The 16,260-nt window shown below is 39.9% G+C and overlaps 1 protein-coding gene and 1 pseudogene across 1 annotated transcript in view; one reads left to right on the top strand and one right to left on the bottom strand.

Annotated features, from left to right (window-relative positions):
* The window catches only part of RALYL (RALY RNA binding protein like), a 284,909-nt gene that overhangs the window by 189,437 nt on the left and 79,212 nt on the right, over positions 1-16,260 (bottom strand). The gene's annotated exons all lie outside the window — the stretch shown is intronic.
* On the top strand, positions 6,723-10,080 carry LOC134494724 (tigger transposable element-derived protein 1-like; annotated as a pseudogene).

Raw genomic sequence — 16,260 nt, 5'->3', positions numbered from 1 at the left:
GTGCTGTTTAAGTGCCCACAAAAAGTCATCAAAGTCCTCTAACTCTGTTGCCTTGGTTTGGCACAGTTGCACATACCAATCAGCTGCCCTCCCTCTCAGTAATGCTTAGCATATAATGCTTAGCATTAGTAATAAAGAAGGAGAGTGTAGTGGGATCCCCATCAAACTTCACCCCAAACGGTGGGAAGTTTCTTACCGGCTCAGCTGGCTGTGGCGGCTCCGTAAACGTCAACGTGGCCAATCTCTGGGCAGTCTTGCCTCTCGCCCCCCAGCTGGCGGGACGCTCGAGTCTTGCTCCTTCCCCTGGGTGGCAGGGTGCTGTGTCTTGGGTAAGCCAGCTGTGACGGCTCTTCCTCCCAATCTTCCTGAGTTGGCTCTGCACCCTTGGGGAGATCCTTAAGGATTGTCACTATCAGATTCATTTTGTCCTCGATTGCTTTTATACAAGCAGGAGTGACCGGCTCTTCCATAGGTTGGTTGGTTACCACCACCCTCGGTGACAAGGGGATTTCAGGCTCCCAGGATAGTTGTGGGGACCCCCTCCCCGTTGCCCTTTCCACTATGGTTTTGTGTTCACTCCTGAGGCTCTCCTGTATGGATAGCAGCAACTCATCTAATTGAACTTCCCGCATCTCTCGACGTGCTGCTCTTTGCGCTCTCGACGTTAGAACGGGCCGGGTCCTTGTCAAATCCTGCTCTTCCTCGCTCCCTTCACTCACGCGAAGCTGTTGGTCGGTCATCGCTAGCGCTCCCTCTTATCCAACGTTTGGATGGGGCTAGCAGAAGATGATTGAAATGATTCTCAGCTTTATGTAATGGTTGCCTAATCCCAAATACTCAGTCTCACAAGCTCGGGCTTAAAGATAACTGATTTATTAAAGGAATAGTATGCAAATACAGAGAAAGCTGAGAATGAGCAAAAGCGCGCCAAATACAAACTTAAAAGCTTTGCCTGTGAGCTAGTCCCGCCCCAATCACCTGTCAGTGCGCACCCCTTCCCAGGTGCTAGGAACCGTTACACACGCCTGGGAAAGTAACCTTGAACAGGAGCGCAAACCCAAACACACATTCCAAGGCTCCAAAACAACGGAGGGCGGAGGAATGGAAAAAACCTGAAGGGGCAAATGAACACGGGAAAGAATTTGACATGTGAAACGTTACAATGTTAACAGAACATTGAAATGGGGAACATGACAATAAAACATTTTGTTCAATGTACCTGAATCTTCTGGAGCCCTTCCTAATTCACCAAAATGGCCCATACAAACTGAAAAAAATTCAATTCATGGTAGTTCTTCATATCTGTATGTCAGCCAGTATTTCATGCTGAAAAAAATATGGTATCCATTTCTTCAGAACAGGAGCAGCTATCTCCACATTTAACTGCTGATTGCCCATGAATAGCTTCCAAGCCATACGGAGGTGGATGAAAGAGTATACAAACGTAAGGCAATTCTGGTCACCTATAACTCTCAGGTTTTGTCTCCCAAATAGCTGCCATTTGGAAATATAAATATGCATATCATCTGATTGAATGCCTTCCCTTGGAGATTCTGGCAGAACACTGGAAACCCAAGACAACTCCCCCACCCCAAATTATCAGTATATCTTGCCCAGTAGAGCACTGGCAGTTAAATACTTAAGAATAAAATTTAACAATCAGATCATCTTTTGGATTGTTAGGGCACATCTTTTGGCCTTAGGGCAGGATTATATGGCTACAGGACATTCATTGAGTCAATTAATTGGTTACAGAAACAGTAGGTTTGCTGATGAGCTTAGTAATGAATTAGTAATGGAAATCTATTTTTTTTAAAAAGGAAGTTTATTGTGGCATAAGCCTTATAGAGTAGAGCCACTTCATCAGATGCAAAGAGAGCCAGTTTGGTCTAGTGGTTAAGGTTCTGGGCTAGAAACCAGGAGTCTGTGAATTCTAGTCCTGCCTTAGGCCTGAAAGCCAGCTGGGTGACCTTGGACCAGTCACTTTCTCTCAGCCCAACTCGGTGCAATGTAGACTAGCCTCCTCATGGTACACCCCGGGCAACGTGACTTGTCACAGCTAAATAATCTACACATCTGGCTGCTGGACCTCACAAGGATTTCCCAGCAAGAAAAAAGCAGCATGAACACCGAACTGCTATGCCATACGATAAAAAAAAAAAATCAGATGCAACAATGAATCTTATTCACAAAAACTTTTTTTAAAAAAAACATGCTGCAAGATTTTTTACTTCCTAGAAAAAAAACTCTAGTTGGTCTAAATGCATAAGAAAAACAAAGATTTGCCAACAGTGATTCATATACAGCCACTGCATTCAGCAAAACTTAACAATAAAAAGTTGGCACTCCCTCTGTCTCCAGATCAGACCAGTTTGTGCTGAATAATGGAAAGAATAACCTACATGTTATCTTCACGTCACTATTATCATTATGGTTATCAAGTAAGCATTGAAAAGGGTATTTGCTTACATGGACTGCAAAAAAATAAAATCTTGGAAAAGATGTATTGCGTATAATTTCACAACAACAGGGTTAAATTTTAAAAAGAAAACTTTCAAGCTTGCAATACCAAAAAAAGAAAGAAAGAAAAAAGAAAATCTGAAGTGGATTAGCATGTTCGAAGTGCTTCAGGGCTCGACACCATGGAAAGTCTGATTTATATTCCAGGCATTATAATGCCTCCCTACTCAGGAATGACAAATAGCACAACACTGAAATTGCAATGGCAGCCTCAGAGCACCACCAACTAACACGTTCCATCTTAATAATAAGGCTTCTGCGATTCTGTTCACTTAACATTCAAAGCAGTTAACATTTCTTGTTGCATCCAAATCCAGATACAAAAACCTTCAAATCAAACTATTTACCTCAAGTGAAGTCAGCCTTGAATAATTCACAAAGCACAAAGCAACAGGGAAGTAAGAAAAAACAGGACTTTATTTTAAAATGAAGCCTTGGGTTTCAAAACAATGGCATGAAGGCACTTGAAGAACTCTTCCATCCTTATAAAAAGGCACACAGGATTTTGTAAGAAGGAAAGAAGAAATCCCCAATTAATGAATAAGGAAAACTATACAAATGTAGTATGGCAAATGAGAAACAGAGATTAAGGTTAAAACTATAAATCCTGATAAAAATCATGATAAAGGAGTATTGACTGCTATAATCTGGATGACCAAGTACCAACTACTGCTAAACTCACATTTGTCCAACTGAGGTTTGAATCAAATGGTGATTGATTATGTGCCATCAAGTTGCTTTCAATTCCTAGCAACCACATAGATTTTCTCCATGATGATCTATCCCTAAAGTGGTCTTCAGGTCTTCCAACAGCGCACTCATTGCCACTGTACAGTAACTGAGTCCGTCCACCTTGTTTCTGGTTGTTCTCTTCTTCTCTTTCTTTCCACCTTTCCCCGCATTAGAAGTTTTCCCAGAGAGCTGGGTCTTTGCATAATGGATCCAAAGTAGGATAATTGAGCCTGGTCATTTGTGCCTAGTGTGAAAACTCTGGGCTGATTTGATGATCTATTGGTTTGTTTTCTTGGCTGTTCACAGTATTCTCAGGAGTTTTCTCTAACACCAAAGTTCAAAAGTGTCAATACTCTTCCTATGCTGCTTCTTCAAAGTCCAATTTTCGCTTCCATAGAGCGTAACACGGAATACCACACTTGCATCATTCTGATCTTTCTAGGTATAGACTCATCCCAGCATTTGTATATCTTTTCCAAGGCCTTCATAGCTGCTTTACCAAGTGCTAGTCTGTGGCGTATTTCTTGACTGCTTGTTCGTTTACTGTTGAGGTCATGTTGATACATGCTTTAAATTAAATGATACCTGCATTACTGAAATGTGTTCTATCTTTGAAAAGGGTTAGCACAATACTATTAGCTCAGATTGTGGTGGCCAAGCAAATAATGGGTATTAATTACAGAGAACCTGTAACTCCCTTGTTAAAACAAGTGAACTAGTTTTTTTCTAGTCTTAGGTTAGGTGTCATTTAAAGTACATAAAGCTTCAAGTCCATGATATTTGGTATTTCTAGGCTTCTTGCTGACATATTCAACAATAGCTTCCAATTTGCCTTAGGAAACCAAAGACTATGTTTGGCTGAGACTAATGAACATACTTTTCCAATGACTGTGTCTAGGATCTGGAATTCCTTCTCAAAGGAGTTGTACTTTCTAATACAATTGATGCTCGTGGGGCATGAATACAATAAACCAATGAACAATCCAACAAATTACATGCCTGTTATTAAAACCTTTCTTTTTAGAAAGGCCTATGGTACATATGGAGAACCAATGTGGTGTATGGTTAAGGCACCAGGCTAGAAATCAGGAGTCATGGGTTCCAGATCTGCCTTAGGCATGAAGCCAACTGGGTGACTTTAGGCCAGTCACTCACTCTCAGCCCTAGGAAAAAGGAGGTGAGGGCAAACCACTTCCCAAAAAAATCTTCCCAAGAAAACAGCAAGGACTTGTTCAGGCAGACACCAGGAGTCAAGACTGACTCAAAGGCACCAAAAAAAGAAAAAGAAAAAAGAGGTACATGTGTATTTGAAACTTTATTACCAATGCAGGAGGAGTGTCATGAGTACTGATGGTGAGCAGGAGGGGGCCCCTATCCAGGGGGGAAAACGCATGCGTAGTACTGAGGAGTTGAGCAGCCATTCAAAGAGACACAGAACAGACCCGCCTTGACTTTTGGGGTTTATCTGTCTGGGTTTTCCCACGCTTCTTCAGTTTGTTAGGATTTTCTGTCTAATGTAGCAGTAATAAAACACTAGGGACCTATTCCTTGTCTCAGCGTGGTTCCTGACTGTTAGGACAAGGAGGCTAGTCTACATTGCACTGAGTTGGGCTGAGAGAAAGTGACTGGCCCAAGGTCATCCTGCCTTAGGCATGAAAGCTGGTTGGGTGACCTTGGGTCAGTCACTTTCTCTCAGCCCAGCTCCGTGCAATGTAGACTAGCCTCCTCCTGATGCACCTTGGGCAACATGATTTGTCACAGCTAAATAGTCTACACATCTGGCTGCTGGACTTCACAAGGATTTCCCAGCAAGAAAAAGCAGCATGAACACCGAACTGCTATGCCATACGATAAACAAACCTATGCAATAAATTCTCCTGCATTCAATGAAAGCTGTTCCCAGGTAAGTGTTGATAGGATTATAGTTATATTCTGAATGTTTCTAACTGAAAGCTGTTTTAATGGAATTGGGTTTAGGAGCTGCTTTACTCATTATTTATTTTTGTTTTTGCTGCTGTCCTTAATTTTTTAAATTTTGTATCTTTCCTTTCCATAAAACAATGCTTAAATCACTATTTTCAGTGTTTGCTGATAGTCTTTTTATACATTGTTTTTTATTAAATTTTACTATACTCAATATACTATATATATTTTGGGGGTTTTGTAGTTCACTAATTTATACTCTGCTAGGAAAAGCAGAATATAAATGTTGCAACCAAATGAATAAATGATAAAATAAATTATTTATTTTTAATTTCATTTTACTTTCTATTATTCATACTCTAAGTCCCAGTATCTTTTTTCTAATTAAAATTACATCTCTGGAGTTGCTACTGTATTTACTTTGGAAAACATGTGTGTGGCACATAAATCCTCCTAATAAGGAAAAACACAGCTTAGAGATGGTGTGAATATTTATTTATTTATAAATTTATTCACCGCCCATCTCCCCCTCATGAATATTGGTAAGAAAATGTAATTGGAGCAGAGGATTATACTCCTTTTAACAATCCTTTCTCTTAATGGTCTATATATGCAGAGCTGCTACTTGTAAATATCTTAAAAAAAAGAGAAAGACACAAAAGGAAATCCAGTAATTTTACATCTGTTTATATCTTTAGCACCTGCGTAACAATGGCAGCTTACTGAATGAAAAGGTTGCCAGCACGTTCCCTGCTGCATTGCACTTCCCTCAACACAGAGGGCAAAGATGACTATTACAGCCATGGCCTAGACCAGTGTTTCTCAAACTTGGCAACTTGAAGATGTGTAGACTTCAACTCCCAGAATGTCCTCAGAGGCCATGCTAGCTGGGGAATTCTGGGAGTTCAAGTCCGCACATCTTCAAGCAGCCAAGGTTGAAAAACACTGGCCTAGACACTCAACAAGTGTCTAGTAGAGTGTCTAGTAGATGTATCAATAGGTGGAACTAAGTGGTAGAGTCAGGAGGACAAAGTTGGTAACACAGAGAAAGGACTGAGATTGAGGAAGCACACCCTCTGCTGGGAAGTACGGCCTTTGGCCCTGGAAGTAGTTTGTTTTATTCAACAAGTAGTTAGAACAGGAGGCTGTATGTGGGAATCATTAGCTCATAAAGACATTTAGTATAAATGAACCTCTGACTCATTATTATTGGAAGAGACCTTGAAACAGTAGAAATTTGCTTAAACTTATCTTGGAAACAGACCAAATTTTTTGCATCTGCCAGATCCCAAGCTCCTCATGATACTTTATATTGTACATGTATACCTCATTTTATTGAGTTTCACTTTATTGTGCTTCACAGATATTTTTTTTTTTTTACAAATTGAAGGTTTGCAGCAACCCTGCATCAAGCAAGTCTTTTGGTGCCATTTTTCCAACAGCATTTGCTCACTTCATGTCTCTGTGTCACATTTTGGTAATTCTTGCCATATCTCAAAATTTTTCATTATTATCATATTGAAATTAGGCCAATTAATAACCCTACAATGGCCTCTAAGTGTTCAAGTGAAAGGAAAAGTTGCACATTCTCTCACTTTAAATCAAAAGCTAGAAATGATTAAGCTTGGTGAGAAAGGCACCTTGGAAGCTGAGATAGGCCAAAAGCTAGGCCTCTTGAACCAAGCAGCCAAATTGTAAATGCAAGAAAAAGTTCTTGAAGGAAATTAAAAGTGCTACTCCTGTGAACACACGATAAGAAAGTGAAACAGCCTTATTGCTGTTATGGAGAAAGTTTTAGTGGTCTGGATAGAAGATCAAACCAGCCACAACATTCCCTTAAGCCAAAGCCTAATCCAGAGCAAGGCCCTAACTCTCTTCAATTCTATGAAGGCTGAGAGAAGTGAGGAAGCTAAAGAAAAAAAGATTGAAGCTAGAAGAGGTTGTTTCATGAGGTTTAAGGAAAGAAGCTGTCTCCATAACATAAAAGTGCAAGGTGAAGCAGCAAGTGATGATGTAGAAGCTGCATCAAGTTATCCAGAGGATCTAGCTAAGATAATTGATGAAGGTGGCTACACTAAACAACAGATTTTCAAAGTAGAAGAAACAGCCTTATATTGGAAGAAGATGCCACGTAGGACTTTTATAGCCAGAGAGAAGACGTCAATGCCTGGCTTCAAAGGACAGGCTGACTCTCATTAGGGGCTAATGCAGCTGGTGACTTTAAGTTGAAGCCAATGCTCATTTACCATTCCAAAAATCCTAGGGCCCTTAAGAATTATGCTAAATCTATTCTGTCTGTGCTCTATAAATGGAACAACAAAGCCTGGATGCAGCACATCTGTTTACAACATGGTTTACTGAATATTTTAAGCCCACTGTTGAGACCTACTGCTCAGAAAAAAATATTCCTTTCAATATATTACTGTTCATTGACAATGCACCTAGTCACCCTAGAGCTCTGATGGAGAGGTACAAGATTAATGTTGTTTTCATGCCTGCTAACATAACATCCATTCTGCAGCCCATGGAACAAGGAGTAATTTTGACTTTCAAGCAGGCCCACAACTAGGGTGTCTCCCAGGGCAAACATGGATTCCACGCCCATTTTGGCACCCCTCCCACACTCATTTTGGTGCCCCCCAGCACTGCGCCTGGGGCAAATGCCCTGCTTGCCCCCCCCCCCCAGTTATGGCCCTGCTTTCAAGTCTTATTATATAAGAAATATATTTCATAAGGCTATAGCTGCCATCACAGCAAAGGATTGTTACCTTGTCGTGGTACTGGAGCTTGAGCACCTCAATGATGCCATGAGCTAAACCGTGAAGGGCCACCAAAGACAGGAAGGTCATGACAGAGAGGTCAGACTAAATGCGATCCCTGGGGAAGGTAATGGCAACCCAACCCAGTATTCTTGCTGTGAAAACTAAATGGATGAGTACAACCAGAGATATGTCGGTATACCATCGGAAGATGAGACCCCCAGGTCGGAAGATGGTCAAAATGCTACTGGGGAGGAACAGAGGATGAGTTCAACTAGCCCCAGACGTGATGACGCAGCTAGCTCAAAGCCGAAAGGACGGCTAGCGGCCGACGGTGCTGGTGGTGAACGGCGAATCCGATGTTCTAAGGATCAACACACCATTGGAACCTGGAATGTAAGATCTATGAGCCAGGGCAAATTGGATGTGGTTATTGGTGAGATGTCAAGACTAAAGATAGACATTCTGGGCGTCAGTGAACTGAAATGGACTGGAATGGACCACTTCACATCAGATGACCACCAGATGTACTACTGTGGACAAGAGGACCACAGAAGAAATGGAGTAGCCTTCATAATTAATAGTAAAGTGGCTAAAGCAGCGCTTGGATACAATCCAAAAAACGATAGGATGATCTCAATTCGAATTCAGGGCAAGCCATCTAACATCACAGTGATCCAAATATACGCCCCAACCACAGATGCTGAAGAAGCTGAAGTAGAGCAGTTCTATGAGGATCTGCAGCACCTACTGGACAACACGCCTAAAAGAGATGTTATTTTCATCACGGGAGACTGGAATGCTAAGGTGGGCAGTCAAATGACACCTGGAATTACAGGTAAGCATGGCCTGGGAGAACAAAACTAAGCAGGACATAGGCTGATAGAATTTTGCCAAGACAACTCACTCTGCATAACAAACACTCTCTTCCAACAACCTAAGAGACGGCTTTATACATGGACTTCACCAGATGGACAACACCGAAATCAGATTGACTACATCCTTTGCAGCCAAAGGTGGCGGTCATCTATACAGTCGGTAAAAACAAGACCTGGAGCTGACTGTAGTTCTGATCACGAACTTCTTACTGCACAATTTAGGATCAGACTAAAGAGATTAGGGAAGACCCACAGATCAGCTAGATATGAGCTCACTAATATTTCTAAGGAATATGCAGTGGAGGTGAAGAATAGATTTAAGGGACTGGACTTAGTAGATAGGGTCCTGGAAGAACTATGGACAGAAGTTCGCAACATTGTTCAGGAGGCGGCAACAAAATACATCCCAAAGAAAGAGAAAACCAAGAAGGCAAAATGGCTGTCTGCTGAGACACTAGAAGTAGCCCAAGAAAGAAGGAAAGCAAAAGGCAACCGTGATAGGGGGAGATATGCCCAATTAAATGCAAAATTCCAGAGGTCAGCCAGAAGAGATAAGGAATTATTTTTAAACAAGCAATGTGTGGAAGTGGAAGAAGACTATAGAATAGGAAGGACAAGAGACCTCTTCCAGAAAATTAGAACCATCGGAGGTAAATTCCAGGCAAAAATGGGTATGATCAAAAACAAAGATGGCAAGGACCTAACAGAAGAAGAAGAGATCAAGAAAAGGTGGCAAGAATATACAGAAGACCTGTATAGGAAGGATAACAATATTGGGGATAGCTTTGACGGTGTGGTCAGTGAGCTAGAGCCAGACATCCTGAAGAGTGAGCTTGAATAGGCCTTAAGAAGCATTGCTAATAACAAGGCAGCAGGAGACGACGGGGGTGTTGACGACCGACAGGAAGCTCTGGCGTGGGCTGGTCCATGAAGTCACGAAGAGTCGGAAGCGACTAAGTGAATAAACAACAAAATGCAGACCAATTGTTGGACAGGAAAGTAACAGGACTAACTAGGCCTCTGCTCTACCTCTTAAATCGGTGATCCAAATCTTATTTAAAGGTCTATTTTTATTTACAGAGCCTTTTACATATAAGCCAGCTGGCTGTACTGAGAAGATGCTAATGGTGAGCAGTTTTATATCCAGTGTGGAAGCATGCTTCCAAAGAACATCGTACTCTGTTTTTTTGACTAATTTTTAGCATGAGGACTTTTCACATGTTCTTTATTCTGTTTAAGTGGAAGAGAAACAAGATTATGAAAACTGAAATGATAGGTATTTAGAAGTGTCAAATGGCTTTATTCTTTCTCCTGCATATGCAAATAAAGCTTCTTTCAAAGCTTTATTTGAAGAGAACAATGAAAGTTCTGATTTTGGCCTGCAGATAAGATTTGCCCTGCCCCTACTATTCTTTCAGTGCACACATGCAGTAAACATGTGGAAAAAGCTCAGGATTTGTGTATATGTAGGTGGCTACTAATTATCCATTAATGTTTTATCAATAACAGCTCTATAGAGATAGAAAGCTGTATTGAAAACTTCATTCTTTCAATATATAAATTAGTTCTGATTGTAAGAGGCAAAAGAGTTCTATGTCATATCACCATTTAGCACTTCAAAAGAAATTTGTAGAGCTCTGTATGTAATGCATACTCATGCACTCAGTAAATGCGTTAATTAGGCAGATCACTCTGAAATTGCTTGAGATCAACATTTGCAAGTTAAATTTGGTATCATGGCTCATATTTGAAGTATTTAAAATCTGAATAGTTTATTTCGTCTTTCAGTGAATAACGAATACCTGGATCAACTGACATTAAATACCAATTTATTTATTGAATAGGTGATTACACTGAAATACCTACGTTTTTGTGTCAGAATCTGCAATCAGAATTTTCAAAAATATGAATTATTGTAATATTCCACTGTATATTTTCATATTAGTCTGTTGCTTAAACACAGAAATTTAGAATTCAAGACCCAAAGAAGACATAATTCCTACATCAATTTTCCCTGAACTGGGTACCCTCCATAGATGTGGATAGCATGTCCCAGAATTCTTAATAATGCCCATGCTGGCTTGGAAATTCTGAGAGTTGAAATGTCATTAATTAACTTTGCTTGTATGCCACCCACTCCCCAAAGGAGCATCAGATTTAGTAGCATTACACCAGTGCTCCAGCCCAGTCAGTGCTCTGGGACCAAGGTACTTACTATAGACAAATACATGGCATAGCAGATGTGTGCTTAGAGGACTCTTCTGCCAAGATTAGTCTACCCTTTGTGTACATCCCAGAAGGGGCTGTTGAAAGTCTCTAATCTTCGTGAGGTGAAAGGAGCAGGTATGCAGAGGTATACATTCTTGATGGCAGCCTCACATTGCAGAACACCTTGTCTTGCTCATGTTTTGCAAGTCAATACAATCAATCCTGTTCTGGCAAATTTCAATGCAGACAGTGCTCTTTTCTCTAAGCAGGCATATGCAAAAATAATATTTCACATAGCTAAAAACAAAAAGACATACAACTTGGTCTGAGAGTGGTGGGTCAACTATTACATAGCAAAAAAATACTGAAACTTTTGAATATGCATATGAAGGTTGCATATAGTGGTTGATAGCAAACAGTTTCACTGTATCTTTAACTCCACAAGGAAAATCACAGAAACTGACATGGAAATATCTCTCTCCCTCTCCCTCCCTCCCTCCCTATCCCTATCCCTATCCCTATCCCTATCCCTTCATATAATAAAATTTGGAGGTAGCTATTGTAAGCTTACAGTAGCTGTTACCTGGTCTATTTTGGTCTGATTTTTGATAATAAATAGGTATTAGTATATTATAGGAGATATTATCTATTTTATTATATAAATATTTTGATAATTATCCTTGCTTATATCCACAAACAAGAAATCTGAAGGTAGGCAGCAGGAGGTCAAAAAGTAATAACCTTTCTTGATAGTTAATCTGTAACCTTTTTTGATAGTTAATTTAAAGCAAGAGTCCCTAACTCTTCTGGAATTTTAGAAAATATATTCTAAAATTCCATAGTGGGTGCTATTGGTATTGTGGAATGGAAAGGGAAATGGTCGTGCACAAATGGCTGCTGTTGATGGCAGGGTCGGTCACAAAACCAAAATGTGAAGTAGAGGTCTTGATCCCATAGGGCTGCAAAAGAGAACTCCATGAGCACAATGGTGCTAAGGAAACTATGTGGGAATTCCTGATAATGGAGTTCAGAGCAGAGTGCTAATCTGTGGTGTGAACCTTGTCAGAATTTTGAGTAACAACTTTCAGAGAACTGAAACTATCCCTTGCCAACCCAGTTTTGATCATATTTTGAAAATATATAGAAGCATCTTTTCTCTTAATTCAAAGAGTGTGGAAGAAATGTAATACTGCCTTACAATTAGCTGAACCTTCTTGTTGAGAGACAGACAGAGTTCCCATGAGCTATGATACTGATTCAGGCATACCTCAGAGATATTGCGGGTTCAGTTCCAGACCATCTCAATAAAGCAAATAGTGCAATAAAGTGAGTCACACAAATTTTTTGGTTACCTACTGCATATAAAAGTTATGTTTACACTGTACTGTAACTTATTAAGTGTACAATAGTATGTCTAAAAAAATGTACATACCTTGATTAAAAATATTTAATTGCTAAACAATGCTAATCACCATCTGAACTTCAGCGAGTCGTGATCTCTTTGCTGATGGAGGGTCTTGCCTTGATGTTGATGGTGGCTGACTGATCAGGTTGGTGGTTGCTGAAGGTTGGGGTGGCTGTGGCAATTTCTTAAAATAAGACAACAATGAAGTTTGTCACATCAATTGACTCTTGCTTTCACGAAAGATTTCTCTGTAGCATGTGATGCTGATTGATAGCATTTTACCCACAGTAGAACTTCTTTCAAAATTGGAGTCGATCCTCTCAAACCCTGTCACTGCTTTATCAACTAAGTCTATGTAATATTCTAAATCCTTTGTTTCATTTCAACAATGTTCACAGCATCTTCACCAGGAGTAGATTCCATCTCAAGAAACCACTAACTTTGCTCATCCATGCGAAGCAACTCCTCATCTGTTAAAGTTTTATCATGAGATTGCTAGAATTCAGTCACATCTTTAGATTCCTAATTCTAGTTGTCTTGCTGTTTCCACCTCATCTGCAGTTACTTCCTCCACTGAAGTCTTGAACCCCTCAAAGTCATCCATGAGGGTTGGAATCAACTTCATCCAAACTCCTCTTAATGTTGGTATTTTGACTTCTTCCCATGAATCACAAATGTTCTTAAGGCATCTAGAATGATGTATTCTTTCCAGAAGTTTTTCAATTTACTTTGCCCAGCTCCATCAGAGAAATCACTCTCTATGTCAGCTATGTTGTTGTTTATTCGTTTAGTCGCTTCCGACTCTTTGTGACTTCATGGACCAGCCCACGCCAGAGCTTCCTGTCGGTCGTCAACACCACCAGCTCCCCCAGGGACGAGTCCGTCACCTCTAGAATATCATCTATCCATCTTGCCCTTGGTCGGCCCCTCTTCCTTTTGCCTTCCACTCTCCCTAGCATCAGCATCTTCTCCAGGGTGTCCTGTCTTCTCATTATGTGGCCAAAGTATTTCAGTTTTGCCTTTAATACCATTCCCTCAAGTGAGCAGTCTGGCTTGATTTCCTGGAGGATGGACTGGTTTGATCTTCTTGCAGTCCAAGGCACTCTCAGAATTTTCCTCCAACACCACAGTTCAAAAGCATCGATCTTCCTTCTCTCAGCCTTCCTTATCGTCCAGCTCTCGCAGCCATATGTTACTACAGGGAACACTATTGCTTTAACTATGCGGACCTTTGTTGTCAGTGTGATGTCTCTGCTCTTAACTATTTTATTGAGATTTGTCATTGCTCTTCTCCCAAGGATTAAGCGTCTTCTGATTTCCTGACTGCAGTCAGCATCTGCAGTAATCTTTGCACCTAGAAATACAAAGTCTTTCACTGCTTCTACATTTTCTCCCTCTATTTGCCAGTTATCAATCAAGCTGGTTGCCATACTCTTGGTTTTTTCGAGGTTTAGCTGCAAGCCAGCTTTTGCACTTTCTTCTTTCACCTTCATCATAAGGCTCCTCAGTTCCTCTTCACTTTCAGCCATCAAAGTGGTATCATCTGCATATCTGAGATTGTTAATGTTTCTTCCAGAGATTTTAACTCCAGCCTTGGATTCCTCAAGCCCAGCATGTCGCATGATGTGTTCTGCATACAAGTTGAAGAGGTAGGGTGAGAGGATACAGCCCTGCCATACTCCTTTCCCAATCTTAAACCAGTCCGTTGTTCCGTGGTCTGTTCTTACTGTTGCTACTTGGTCGTTATACAGATTCTTCAGGAGGCATACAAGATGATTTAGTATCCCCATACCACTAAGAACTTGCCACAGTTTGTTATGGTCCACACAGTTAAAGGCTTTAGAATAGTCAATAAAACAGAAATAGATGTTTTTCTGAAACTCCCTGGCTTTTTCCATTATCCAGCGGATATTGGCAATTTGGTCTCTAGTTCCTCTGCCTTTTCTAAACCCAGCTTGTACATCTGGCCATTCTCGCTCCATGAATTGCTGAAGTCTACCTTGCAGGATCTTGAGCATTACCTTACTGGCATGTGAAATGAGTGCCACTGTTCGATAGTTTGAACATTCTTTAGTGTTTCCCTTTTTTGGTATGGGGATATAAGTTGATTTTTTCCAATCTGATGGCCATTCTTGTGTTTTCCAAATTTGCTGGCATATAGCATGCATTACCTTGACAGCATCATCTTGCAAGAATGGTCTGCATGACTGTAGCTTATTTTATGGAACTATGCCAAAATGTCCTACCAGCTGTTAGACTGAACCTAGAGACCAAATTTGCAAAAAACAAACAAACAAACAAACCTTTATTGTGAACCCCCTAATCATTCAATTGCATTTTATCTATTTTACTCACTCAAGATAACTTTATTAAGAAATCCAGCACTTGAGCCATCTTTGGAGTGGAACAATTACTTTAATTGTGGTGTAACAGCACTCACTCTGCCATCTATCAGCAATAAACAGAATAGAAGAAAACAGATGAAACATAACAAATAATTTTTTCAAAGTGCTTATTTTGAATTGCAAGAAAGAGGCTTAATCTTTGAAGAAAAAAGTACTTTTTTGTTTACCTGTACAACATAACTATATTTATCTATTTAAAGGTAAGTTCCAAGGAATTAAATAGTTACTGCCAGGTATAGAACTCCTGTTGCAATTTTTAAAATATAATTTTCTAGTTAAGACTAAATTATTAATATGTATGAAATACGATATAAATCAGCTACAAATATAAATATCCATAATAATGAAATACTTTCTGTATATGCAGTATATGATGCTCTGTGAACAATGAAAATGGGACACTCGGGCCTTATGGTGATTTGGCTCAAGTTAAGTGTGAAACGAACTTAATTTGGATGTGTCGAACAAAATAGAGAATCTGCTGTCACTATCTAAATGAAATACAGCTGACTCAGACTAGCTCTAGATTAGAAAGGAGTACCTGGAGCCATAGTTTGAACAAGGTTTGGTTTAAAAATTCCACATTGTTCCTTTCTTTCTAGTGATAGAAAGATTCAGAATTGCAAGAGTAAAAGTTGGCATGCAACCTTTTAGAAATGAGAATACAGTAATTCACAAGGATACTATTTAGAAGCTGCACTGATATCTGAAGGGGCATTGATACAGTAATGTACTTGTTTCTCATAATTAAAATCAGCATTTTAAAACATGACATTTATCTTTTTTTTATAACAAAAAAAATTCATTCAACCAATGGGCAATACTGAATTTGTCAGAACTTACTGGAATTTACAGAATTAAGAAATAGAATAATGCTAAAAGGGATTGACATTGCTATTACTTAAATACGTATAATTGTATGGTACAATTGTGAAATTATTATTGTTCTCACATACAGTAACTCTGTTCTAATGTACAGTTCTGATACAGAGAAATAAAATTGAATATAAAACAAATGTGGTTTAACCTGGCTTCAAAAATATAAAGTTACAGGTAGTTCTCAGTTAATGAATGTGCTGTTTAGTGACCATTCAAAGTTATGACGGCACTGAAAAAGTAATTTTATGACTGTTGCAGCATCCCCACAGTATTGCGATTCAGATACTTTGCAACCGGTGAGCATTTGTGACCATCGTTGTTGCAGCATCCCCAGTCACATGATCGCCATTTGCAAGCTTCACAGCTGGCCTCTGATAAGCAAAGTCAATGGAAAAGCAAACAGTAAAATTGCAAGTTCTGGTCATGTGATATCTCACTTAACAACTGTGGGTGATTCGCTTAACGACTGCAGCAGAACTGACCTCTTAAGTCTGGTGCGGTCACATTCAACTTAATCGTGTCACTTAGTGACAGAGTTGCTGGTCCCAACT

This window comes from Candoia aspera, chromosome 3 (genome assembly GCF_035149785.1).
Source record: "Candoia aspera isolate rCanAsp1 chromosome 3, rCanAsp1.hap2, whole genome shotgun sequence".
Lineage (NCBI taxonomy): Eukaryota > Metazoa > Chordata > Lepidosauria > Squamata > Boidae > Candoia > Candoia aspera.
This window is presented reverse-complemented; position numbering and strand designations above follow the sequence as displayed.